This window comes from Echinops telfairi, unplaced genomic scaffold (assembly GCF_000313985.2).
Source record: "Echinops telfairi isolate 266 unplaced genomic scaffold, ASM31398v2 ScPeMD7_4225;HRSCAF=4972, whole genome shotgun sequence".
Lineage (NCBI taxonomy): Eukaryota > Metazoa > Chordata > Mammalia > Afrosoricida > Tenrecidae > Echinops > Echinops telfairi.
Genome location: NW_022108124.1, coordinates 12971951 through 12985082, shown reverse-complemented (window position 1 = coordinate 12985082; position 13132 = coordinate 12971951).

Below are 13132 nucleotides of genomic sequence, written 5' to 3'. Positions count from 1 at the left end.
TTGTTTGGTCCCAATTCCTGGTAGCCTTCTCTTGGGATACCAGCTCGCTTGATGTGTGTTGAGGGTGCCTGGTTTGGTGGTCAGAATCAGACAGAGAAGGGGTCCTTGGGAGCAGCGCCCCTTTTCTTGCCTTCCTTTCACAGTGGCGGTGGGCAGTCCGTAGCAGGACACAAACACTCTTGCTCTTTACCAACCAAGAGGTGCCCTACTGACGGCAGACAAGTTTGGGGATAGATTTAAAGAAAAACTCAGCTCACTCTGAAAAGTTTCTCAGGGGAACTTGGGAGTCACTTTTGAGTTTTCTCTTTCCTTGTGTACTGCATTGATCCATCAGTGAGCTCAGCCAGCCCAGGCCCTCAAACATCACTCATAGAATCCTCTCCAGTACCTCTAAGACACCATCCTTGTCCACACCTTTATTCTGGAAAATTAAATGAGATAACTGCATCAGGCTATTTGCATCAAATAAGTACCAATACGCTTCAGCTCTTACTATAGTAATCATAATAAATAAAATACTCACAGCTGGACTAAAAACAAACATCCTCAGAAATGAAGGAAAAGGGGACATTGTCAATGATTTTACTCTGCTTGGATCCAAATTCAACCTTCATGGAAGCGGCAGTCAGGAAATCAAATGGCATATTGCTCTAGGAAGATCTGCTACAAAAGACCTCTTTAACCTTAAAAAGCAACAATGTCCACTTTAATGGTCAAAGTGTGTTAGCCCAGGTAGACTAGAGAAATAAATACAGGGAGACTCATATGTGTCTGAGAGAAATCTTTATATACAATAGCGTTTTAATATTGAGAAAAATCCCAGCCCAGTCCAGATCAAGTCCATAAGTCCAGTATTGGCCCACATGTCTGATACTAATCTATAAATTCCTCTTCAGACCCACACAACACATGCAATGACGCCAAATACAGGAAGATCACAGGCCAGTGGGTGGAAAGTCTTGTGGATCCAGTGGCGGTGGAAGCATCTCAGTGCTGGCAGGGGTCTCCACCTGGCTTCTCCAGCTCCGAGGCTCTGGCTCCATCAGCCTCTCTCCCTGTGTCTTCTCCACAGGGATATCTCCCAGGGAGTGAGCATGTGTCCCACCTCCAATATTTCCCTTAGCACCTCCAAATGAGGTCATCAAGGTGTGACCTGAAGGACAGGCTAAACATCCCTTCACACGTAAGTCTCAAGTTGAGAACAGATTATGTAAGTACCACATAAGGTATGGTCTTTTCAATTGCCTCGTATGCTTGTAAAACTTGGACAGTGAAAAGGGAGGCAAAAGACAAAAGCATTTAAATTGTGCTGATGGCCAAGAATGTTGAGTATACCGTAGACTGTCAGAAGGAGCAGATGGCCTGGTAGCAGAGTGGGTTATGCATGGGGCTGATAACTGCAAGGAAAGCAATGCAAAACCATCAGCTGCTTCATGGGGGAAAGATGCGGCTTTCTACTCCCCTAAAGAGTTATAGTCTCAGAAGCACTCAGGGGCAGTTCTAGCCGGTCCTACGGGGTGGCTGTGAGCTGGAATCAACTTGATGGCAGTGAATTTGGCTTTTGTTCTGTGTTTTGAGAGCCAGAAGAATGGACAAATCAACCTTGGAAGAAATGCAAACAGAATGTTCCTTCGATGCAAGGATAGGAAGACTTTGGACATGTTGTCTGGAAAAATTAGTCACCAAAAAAAGTCATCTTATTTTGGTCAGGATTGACAAAACACCAGGGGACCCCGCAATGACATAGATAAACACGGTAGCCTCAGTGAGGGGGTCAAATCCAGCAACAATCACCAAGACAGCCCACGGCCAGGCAATGTTTTGTTGTTAACATAAGGGCTCTGTGAGTCAGCATCAATGTGATGACTTCATCATTGTCAGCCTTGGAACGATCCTCCCTCTTCTCACCTTCTCTGGGGCCTGACCCTTCCTCCTCAGGCCAGAGCAGCTCACTGCAGAAAGCCAGCCTCTTCCCGTCCTGCCCAGGGTGAGGTCGCACGGCTGTCACTCTGCAAAGAAACGCACCTGGTACCTCCCCACTTTCATAATGGCTCATGTATTCCTAACCAAGCATAATGGGTTCTGTGCTCTGGCCCTGCTCTGCCCACTCTGCAGTTGGGCATCGTTCCATTTGTGAACCTTATTCCCATCCCAAGCTCCGGGTCTGGAGCTGGCTGCAGCAGTCAACACTTGTGAGGTGGGAAGTACGCTCCGGCAGTGAAGGGTGACTGTTGCGACCCCTAGCTGCATGCTAGAGCTCTGAGTGAATGTTTTTCTCCATGTTCTGGAAGAACGTGCTCCCAAATGCTAAGAGTAGTTGAACTGACATGAGGGGGTTGCACATTTGGGGTGTGTGTGTGTGTGTGTGTGTGTGTGTGTGTGTGTGTGTGTGTGTTTCTCCCTGGGCTTTTTGATGTTCTGAAACTTTTTCTGATGAAGAATATGGCAATTTTATAGTTTAAAATACCAAGAACAGGACAAGATTTAGTTGTGCAGAGGACCCAGGCCCGTGGAGGTGAGAATGCGAGGAATAGGATGAGAACGAAAGACAGGATTCTTAGGAACTCATCCCTGGTTTGCGATGACTTGGGCAGAACTTGGGCAAGGGTCTAAGAAATGCAATGGATTCAATGAATTCTAAATTCTCTTCCAGAGTTGGACAGACTAAAAGGTTGGCAGTCCAAACCCACCCAGAGATGCTCCTGAAGCTGGGCCTGATGACCTACTTCAGAAACCTCACAGCCTTGACCTCTCAGAACATCAGCAGTTGCCATTCATTGGACGCCACTTGATAGCAACTAACAAGTGCTCTCTGAGCACTGGCATTCTACTCTCTGCTCCTCCTTGGGGATTTCTCTCCCAGACAGGCAATATGCCCACTGGTTCTTTCTGACCTCGATGACTGAGTGATCCTGCACAGTGCACCAGAGTTCTGGAGACCTGGACCACAAAGGATAAGTAAAGAGAGGAGGAGTAGGCTGTTACATTCGTAGGGCAGTGGTTCTCACCATCACCATTGCCATCCAGATGACTGACTCATGGCGACCCTCTGGATGGCAAGTAAAATGACCCTCTGTAGAGTCTTCAGCACATGATTTTTTTTTAGAAATAGAAGGCCAGAACTTTTTGCCAAGTCACCTCTGGGTGGACTTGAACCACCAACCTTTTTGGTTAGTGTGGTGGTTACATAATCTGGTGTCAACTTGAGACTCTGAAGAGTGAAGGGTTTAGCCTGTCAATCAGGTCGCAGCTTGATGACCTCATTTGGAGGTGCGATGGAGATAAATAACTCATTGGAGGCCAGACCCACACTCTCTGCTACACATTCCTGTTGACACACCACATGGAGCTACACTGCTGGAGCCAGAGCCCGGAGCTGGAGGAGCCACATGGAAACCCACGCCAGTGCTGAGATGCTTCCACCACCACTGGATCCACAAGACTTTCCACCCACTGGCTTGTGACCTTCCTGCATTCAGTGTCATTGCATGTGTTGTGTTAGTCTGAAGAGGAACTCATAGACTGGTATCAGACATATGGGCTAATATCGGACTTATGGACATGAACTGGACAGGGATGCGATGTTTTCTTAATATGCAATTACTTACTCTTCAATATAAAGTTCTCTCTTACACATATATGAGTGTCTCTGGATTTGTTTCTCTCATCCACCAGGACTAACACAGTTAGCAATCAAGGGCAGTAGCCCCTTGCACCACCCCAGGGCCGCCTCAAGCTTCAGTAGATGCCAAATGACCTGCTTTCAGACTGTCTTTCTGCAAACGCCGTGCCAGGATGGAGGGCCAGGCAGTGTGTCACATCACAGGTCTACTGAGCGCAGAGTGGGTGGGACACTTCTGAGCGTGAGGGCTTGCGTGGTGAAACATGGATTGGCCAGATCGAAGGAACAAGTGGGAATCCCTTGGAACAAGAAAGGGAATTTTCTTTAATGCTAGGGACCTCATAGTTCTGGGTTTCAATTAAATTTGGCAGAGGGACATTTTTGAGCAAGTAGCATGGGGGTGTCCAGGGTGATCAGAACCAGCATAGAATGGCCTAGACCCTGAATTCTGGGCAGTAGGTATCCCAGCTCTGGGAAAGGTTGCCTTGCCAAGGGAGGCACCAAACAGTAACTTCGTGGCCCTCAATAGCTCACAGAGGTTTAGACCACGAGCACAGCCATGGCATGCAAGGCCACAAGGTCTTTCTCTTTTGAAAAAAATTTTTTTCCACTTTCCTAAAGTACTAAGTTTCATTTCACATGTCTATATTTTTTCTCCCCACCATTTCCACTTGTCTGACCACTGCTACTACTGTCTTTTTTTAAATTATTAAAAATATCAATTTATTATGTTTTTTTTTTAAATTAAAAGATCATTTTATTGGGGTCTCTTACAGCTCTTCTGACAATCCATCCATCAGTTGTATCAAGCATATCTGTACATAGGTTGTCATCATTCTATGCTAGACATGTACTTTCTATTGAGCCCTTGGGATCCTTTCCTCTTTTTTCCCTGCCTCCCCCAGTCCTTGTGACTCCTTGATAAATGATACATCATTATTATTTTCATATCCCACACTGACTGCTGTCTCCCTTCCCCCGTGGTTGCTCTGGAGGGGGTGGGGTGGTTGTGCGTCGTTCATTGTGATCATCTCCCCCCAGAAGGTCTTTCTCAAGTGCTCCATTTTTCAGAGAAGGCCTGGCGAGCTGCACTCTCCCTGGGAGGAAGCAGAGTGTGGAGGAGCCTCAGTGGTCATTGACGTGCATTTCTCCTCCCCTGGAGGGAAGGAGACCTCAGCGCGAGATTTAATTTAATTTTAGAAAAGTCCGGCAGGGTTGCACGACTTTAGCAGTGGTGTGGCACTGTGGTGAAGGAAGATCCCTATTGGCTACATGCAGAAGCTCCAGGGACAGGAAACAGGATGGTAGCATGGCATCCCATCGTCTCAGTGCACGGAATCCTTCCCCAGAGCTATGGCCCCGTCACTCAACGTCCCTTACCGGCCTCTGTCAGCTGTCCAGGCCCCGCTCGCCTACAAGAATGATCAGCCAGGAAAACACCGTTGCTGGCAAGTTGCCTCCCACTCCTGGTGACCCCGGCTGTATCGGAGCAGACCTTGGTTCTGTTGGCTTTTCAGAAGTGACTAGTCCGGTCTCTCTTCCCAGGTGTCTCGGGGTCGACTGGAACTCCCAACTCTTTCTTCCATTTTCGTAATATCCCGTTGTTGGTGTTGGGTGCGATTGAGTTGACGCAGGCTCCGAATGCTCTATGACAGCGCTGCGCTGCCTTGAAGGGTGTCCTAGACGGTCACGTGTGTGGGAGCAGACTGCAGGTCTGGCAGATGGACATGATTCATGGTGCCCGTGGGCCTCCTTCGCACCCAGCGGTCGATATGGAATGTGTGATTCCTGCAGGGGAATCACTCGGAGACCTCGTGAGAAATAGACATTTTCAGGAACGTCTCCAAACCTACCCCAACAAACCAACAAAAGCAAGACTCTGGGGCCGTAGCTTACACATTGGGCCTTTAACAGCCAGGTCCTCAGTTCGAAGCCACCAGTCGCTCCCTGAGAGAGAGAGATGAGACTTTCTCCTCTCCTCTCCTCTAAAGAATAACAGACTGGGAAGCGCCCGGGCATCATTGTACCTTGCTCTATAGGATCGCTATGGGCCAAAGCTGAGAGTGAATTGGGTTTTGAGTTTGGGATCTGTGTTTAAACCACCGCAGGCAATTCCCAGTGGGTGGCCAGCTCTGCTAGACAGACTCAGTCCTTCCCAGACCTTTGGCTGCCACTTGGATCCCCCATGGCTGGGTCTCCCTGCCTTCCCTTCTCTCCCTTCCCATTCTAAGAGCCTAGACAGCACAGCCCCTTCCAAAACAAGCCCATCCTTACCTCCCTAACTAACCCCTAGGGAAATCGTTGGGTGGTTTTTCTGCTCCAAGCACCAAGAAGGGCACTGTAGGGACAGCTGAGATGGCTTGCCCATTTCTGCCAACCCATCAGGAGCAGGGGTGTGGGACCAGAGGTGGGCCTCTTAATGACCACAGGCCCTTTCTCAGTGGCCTCTATAAACACATTCTCACCCATCTGTCCCTTGTCAGCTCCTCTAGCCCACTACCTTTATTGGCCCCAGGCAGGGGCAGGGGTCGCATGAGCCTTCTTAGCCAAACCAGGAGCTCCTTCAGGGAGAGGCCCCATCATAAGACTAGCTCTGAGCGGAGCTTCCAGGACAGAGAACTCTTTTCCTGCCCCAGCCCTGCTGACTGGCATCTGTCCCCACCCTCTGGTAGGTTCACAGGTCCGAGGGGCACCATCCCGGCCCCAGGAGAGAAACATCTCACGGTCCCACTCAAGAAACGTCCTCTCAAGAGAGCTAATTCCTAACCCGCTAGCCTACCCCCTGTGTAATTGTTCTCTAATCATATGTTTTCTGGGTAGAAGACTTGGGAAGCACTGGAAATGAATTACATGATTAAAAATCACGTTTTCCAAACCCCCTCTGTCGATCCCAGCTTCATTCATTCATTCACTCATTCCTGCAGCAAATATTTGAGCTCTCAGTTCTCTCCCAGCAAGCATTAGAGAGGGAGGCAATAAAGGTCACCGAGCAAGTCTCACTCTGCATGGAGCTGCTAGCGTCCTTTTTTAATTTAAGATATGTAGTTCATTTCAATTAAATATATATTATATTGAAATGCTCCTTGGACTCGTATTTCAACTTGAATTGAAATATCCATTAACATCCATTCTGTGTTTCCTTTGTCCATTTAGATTACGTCCTATTCCGAGCTCCCAATTCTCCTGGGCACGTCTCAGCTCTTAGAGCACACCCTGCTTCTCTCAGCCCATCTTGGAGTTTTTTCCTTTCACCCAAGTCTAAGAGGTTTGGGATTCCAAATGTTTTCTCTTCTTATAGAAGTCCTTTCTTTCCACGTGCACCGAACCCCCCACCGGCAACCGAATTTTCAACAGCTATTGTCTACAAACAGCGCCTTTGGATTTCCGTGGCCTCGCTGGCTTAGGAATCTTCTCCACCTTTTGTCCCCCTCCTCTTACTTTGAGATGTTGAAAACAGGTTATCAATTATGACTCAAAGACAATTGTCATTTAAACGAGAGTGGATCCGTTTCAAAGACAATGTCAGCCACGGTGCATTCATTCGCCACCAGCACCACCCCCATCCATTCCTATTGTCTCCAGAGAGCTTAAGGGCACAAAACAAAACCCTCTCTCTTTTAATATTCAAATTCACGGAGCTTCATTATGTTCACTGTGCGGTTGTCTTTCTTTCCTGGGACGACTTGTTCGTGCAACGTTCAGGAGCCCTGTTGATGCGTTCATGCCTGACGACTGTTGTCTTCAGGAAACCAGAAAGTCTTTTTGGGGTACTTGGTCCCTTTATTTTCTGATCATTTGGAGCCCCAAAGAAAGGAGTCATGGCCTCTATTCAATTTCTTTCAAATGACCCCTTGATCCCTCTCTGGAATGTCTCTTCCAGACACCTTGTCTCAGGAGGTTGGCCACAGTGGTAATTCAATCCATCTCATGCTCACAGAACAAATATGTTGCTATACCTTGCCCAGAGTCATGGGCATTCAAGGTCATATGGAGCTCACAGGAGTCCACCTTGGCAGCTATACCTTGTCCCTTTGGGTCACAACTAAGGAAGGTCAGGGGTTTATTTAATATTGGGTGGAGCACTTACTTACTAGCTGTGTAACCCTTGGGAAAACTTTGTTCTGTAGACTTTGCCAGTCTCCGCCCCCCCCCCCCCATGTCTTATCAGGCTCTCTGCCTGAGGCCCGGGAATATGCCCTAACAAGTTCTCCAAGGGATACAGACACATCCTAAAGTTGAAGAACTTCTAGTCGAAACCATTCCTTCTCATTACACCACCACCCTTATTTTGTACCCAGGAACGCTGAGGCCCAGACATGAGAGAAGCCAGGTGTCTGGGTCCCTAGGTGAGCACCAATCAGTGTTACTTTTTAGATTCTCTCCAAGGCTCCCGGCAGCATTCTCTAAAACAGCTCATCTAAACTGTCCTTTTTCCACGGCTCTCCAGATTCTGGATCCGTTGCTGCTCCTGGCATGGTTTTCAGAACAGCCAGCCCCAACACCCCTCAGCACTGCACGGCTTCTCTCCCTCCTTCCTCTGGAAGCTCACAGATGTCCTTTTGTCCTTCTGCAGTTCTGACCCCTGGGATACAGATCATCTCTCAGCTCCCTAAAATAATGACTTACAAAGGAGCCAGGCTGTAAGCCCTGCCCTGGAACAGGACAAAGCTAGTCAAACGCTAGGGAACTTAGTTATTTTTTTCTCTCAGTAAAATGGGGTTAGCAACACTTGCCTCCCAGGAATATGATGAGGATGAGATGGGGTTCTGGCACATGCTTGGCATGTCTTGGCTGCTCAAGTGGGGTGCCTATCATACTCTAGAATCAGTGCTTGGGAGATCCACACGAGAAACAGAGCTTGATTTGCAGGGCAATATATACAAAGAAAGAAAAGGGATGACAGAAAATTCACCCACGTGCATTCTGTGTTAGGTCCTCTATGTTAGACCAGGTTGACTAGAGAAACAAATCCAGGGACATGTATATATGTATAGGATAGAGTTTTATAGCAAAGAGTAATTGTATATTAAGAAAACATCCCGGCCAAGTCCAGATCAGGTCCATAAGTCTGATATTAGCCCATATGTCCGATAGTAGTCCATAAATTCTTCTCCCGACTCATGCAGCCACATGCAATGATGCTGAATGCAGGAAGATCATAGGCGGGGTGGCGGGGGAGTGTGTGAAAATTCCTGTGGATGCCAGTGGAAGCATCTCAGCGCTGGTGTGGGTTTCCACGTGGCTCCTCCAGCTCTCCTAGTATGTCTCCTCAACCGGAAGGTGAAACAGAGAGAGAGAGGAAGTTCCCAGCATCCCCTAGAGAAGGCCATGCCTACGAGGAGGCATCATATGCCCTGATTGCCAGGCTAGACTCCACTCCTTCACTCTTAATAGCCTCAAGTTGACACCTGATGATGCAACTACCACATCCTCTGTGCCTCACTACCCCTCCACCCCATCCCCCTACCCCCATCCCCACCACCATCACAACGGATTCCCACTTGGACACCAGGATGCGCCCTCTCAAGACCGGATTTAGTATTTGTTCTTTTATGTTTGTGCTTTCACCTCTGAGGTCCTGAGAACATTCCTGGGCACTAGTCATAGACCCTTAAATAGGTCGTTTGGAGGGTACTAGGGCACAGTTGACTGACCAGTTCTTACATGATGGATCTATGTCTTCTTGCAGGGATTTGTATAGAGGAAAGAGACCATTCCCGCTGGGGGTGGGGGTTTGAGACATTCAGACACAGGGGCCAGACCTCCCCTTTCAAGCCCAGCTCCACCCCTTACCTACTGTAGGGACATCATGGCAGGCTACTTTTTACCTGTCAGACTCCAGCTGTCCATTCATAAAATGAGGTAAGAGGCGTTCGCAGAGGCTGAAATGAGATGATGCGAATCAAGAGCAAAGGCACACTGATAACCACACCAAACCCATTGCCGGCAAGTTCATTCCAACTCATGGCAAGCCTGCCTGTGACACAGCAGAACCGCACCACCGCGTTTGCTTGACTGTAACCCTCACTTGCCAGGCCCCTTTCCATGGTACCTTTGAGCGCTTTAGGGCCACCAACCTTTAGCCAGTCACAAACCACTGACAACCCCCAGGGACCCAAGACACTCAACACACGGCAGTTATCCCCAAGGTGAGAGATAGATAAGATGAGAACTACGTCCCAGGTTGCCGAGTCCAGACAAGACAGTGTCCAGCTGGGAGAACTGCACAGGGCCCCACAGGTCATAGATGCGGTGGCCTGAGATGCACTGTCCACATACCCCCTTCAGCGAAAGACTCACTGCCCAGCTCTGGGAGCCCTGGAGGTGACACCAACTGTCTGCCCCTTCAGGAATGACTGTAGCTATGGAACAAGCCTTTCTGAGCATAGCCCATGTGCAGATGGCTCTGCCTTCGCATTCCAATGCGGGACAGCTCTGCGGGACCACGTCAACTTCAGAGCTGCCCTGGGTCAGCAGGGCCTGCAGCCCAGTTGGCTTCTGCCCAATCCTGCAGCTTCAGCGTCCCTACGACAGGTGTTGCTCCCAGGAGTAGCCTCTGGCAGGCGGCAGGCCATCTCTGAGTATCTTGCCATTTCTCCTCACATGCACAGAATGAATACTTGGGCCACTCCAACTCTGAGATAGATTCGCCATCCACCCTAGAACCCTCACCAGGCTCTCTGCAGCCACCTCACCGTCCGTCCTCCCCACCCCAGTCTCTGCCTCCTGCGGTTGGGACTTACACAGCATCCAGGTCACCTTTCTAAATTACATAGCCTACCACGTTGCTCTCCTGTCTCATGGACTCCTCTTTCCCTTCTGCCCTGAGCCTTGCAGATGGTGGGGAGGCTCACTGTGGGGTTTCTGTCCCCTCCCTGCCCTCTTTCCACTCTGTGCCGAACTTTCCACTCCATTCAGAACATGTTGGGAAGCTCTCCCCTTGGCTTGGACTGCCTCCCCCTCCCCTGAAACTTTCTCAGAATGAAGCCAGGCCCGCTCCTTTGTTTCTCCTTGCTGGGTCCACAGTCAAGCTGTAATCGCCAGCTCATGGCCTGCCCTCCCCACTGCGCTTTCAGGGTGCCTGGCCATTGTGTCTCACTCATTTTGGTGTCTCTAGGATCCTGGCACAGAGAGGGGGGTGCTACCCGATACATGAAACAGAAAGCCCCTCTGCTCCCCCATTCTTACATCTACCTTGGGCTACGGGGGTGGGCAGGGATGAGGGCCAGGGCATCCAGAACTCGGTCTTTCTTCTTCTGAAGGCCTGCACTCCGTAGGAGCGGAGTGAATTGCAGGGCAGTTTTGATTTGGACTTCTGACCACAGGCCGTGTGTGCCCACAGCCGTCCCCATGGGAACCAGGGCAGGCAGAGAGGCAGCCCAGCGTGAACCGCCAGCCTGGGACCTGAACTGTCTTCTGCTTGCTGTGGTTCCCTAACCTGTGGGGGACGGCGTGGGCACAGGGCCGGCTGGGGGCACCCTCTGCCCCCGCCTCAGCGGCCTGCAAAGGGCCAAAGCTGCAGGACCTGGGTGGGCAGGTTGCCATGGGAACCAAGCTGCTTGCCTTTTCCCTGGTGTTTGGAGTTCTGGCAGGGAGGCCAGGAGATAGCAGAGCCTTCTCTCGCCGGCTCAGGTTGTGTCCCGGGCCCATCTCGCACCCAGAGACAGTTCACAGCAGCTCAGAGGAGTCGGGAGAGCCAGAAACTCAGGGCCTGGCAAGATCCTGTTTCTTTCCACCTCATTTGAATACGGCCCTCATAGTTGGGGACAGTTACCATCTCAAAGAAGTTGGGGTTCTTGGTTTAGCCCAGGGACAGTAGCCAGAGGCAAGAGTCATCTATAGGAGGTTCCCCGATGTCAATCGCCCGGAGTCAGGACTCTCATCCTGTGCTGCTACATCATTGGTGAAATCTCTTGGCCTCTCTGAGCCTCGTTTCCTCCCTTATAAAATAAGGACCGTTTTCTCTGCTGTGCCCCCAGAAAGCTGAGTCCCTGTGTGGTTCCAACGGCGAATGTACTCGGCTATTGACTAAAAGGTTGGAAGTTCAAATCTGGCCAAAGAGACCTCGGAAGAGAGGCCAGTGATCTGCTCCCAAGAGGTCCCAGAGCGTGGTCCTGCGGGGACAGGAACGCAGCTCTATCCTGACACAGAGGGGGTTCCCTTGAGTCAGAACCCCTTCCTCAACAACTGGGGGGAGGGGGGCTTCGTGCTTCCGTTTGAAACATTTTATTACGTGTCATTCCTCCAAGATATAGTGCAATCTATAAAGCCTGTGCATCCAAAGAAAGTGTTACCGGAGCAGGTCGCAAACATAGTCTGATTCCTGTGAGGTAGGTACATGCCTATCGAAGGGATCGTTGACCAAGTTACAAAGAGCTAGAGATCTCTTGATGCCTGCTTGCCCTCAACAAGCTTTCACGAAGTAGCTCTCTACTTAGCCAGGCACAGTGTCCAGTGCTGCTGTAAGTCATGAAGCCTACTGTTCCCAGACTCCCAGAAGTGTTTTTTGTTGACCTACTGTGTGACGGGCACATAGGAGCCCTGGGGGTGCAGTGTTATGTGTTGGGCTGAGATCCACATGCTCAGCAGTTCAAAACCACCAGCAGCTCCTCAGGAGAAAGACTGCGCTTTCTACTCCTGTAAGCAGTTACCGTCTCAGAAGCTCGCAAGAAGTCAGCCTTGACTCGGTGGCAGGGAGTTGGCTTTGGGTTTTGGTACTGGGACAGGTAGGTTTGTTGTGCCAACATGGCCAATGAACACATGTGGGATTAATTGAAGGGTGGAGAGATATATGACTTGGCGAGCCTCCCCTCTCTCTCTCTTGCTCTTTGATCATTGGACCAGTGTGCGGCTGCCTTGCTTGTTCTGTGCCTCCATTTGCAAGCTACACTACCTGTGGGACACCTAACCCTTGGACTGGGTCACTGTAACTTGAGGTTCCTCCAAGTCCTGCTTCGCCACACCATTGGAATTTACATCTCTTGAGCTGGGGACTGTCGGACCTTGTCATCTGGCTGATTGTTGGTGACCTGCCTTGGGGTTTGCTGCCTGTGGCCGACTGCCTGCAATGCTCTATGGAGGACTACCTGGCCGCCCTCAAGACGTAAAGGACTGCCAGTGAACTAGCTGTCTCATGGAAGTGAGTTGCACTTAGCCATTTGTACTGCTTTATAGATTTATTAACTGTTTATTTCTTATGTTACCTATTGATCTCTATAAATGTATACAAAATCAATAGTGTCCTGGTTTTGTGTCTCTAGAGAACCCTGCCTGATCCAGGTACCTAGCACTGCACCTGGTGCTAGAAACAAGTCAGAATCGACCTGGCCACACTTGCCTCACGGATCATAAAATTAAATTGCTGAGACTTCCATAATACAAGAGCACCTTGCTCAGCTAAACGGTCATTTCATGATATCTACCTTCCCGACATGATTGCTGAAGACAGATGTGTGCAAAAGAAAATGTGGTGAAGAAAGCTGATGGTGCCTGGCTATCAAAAGATATAGC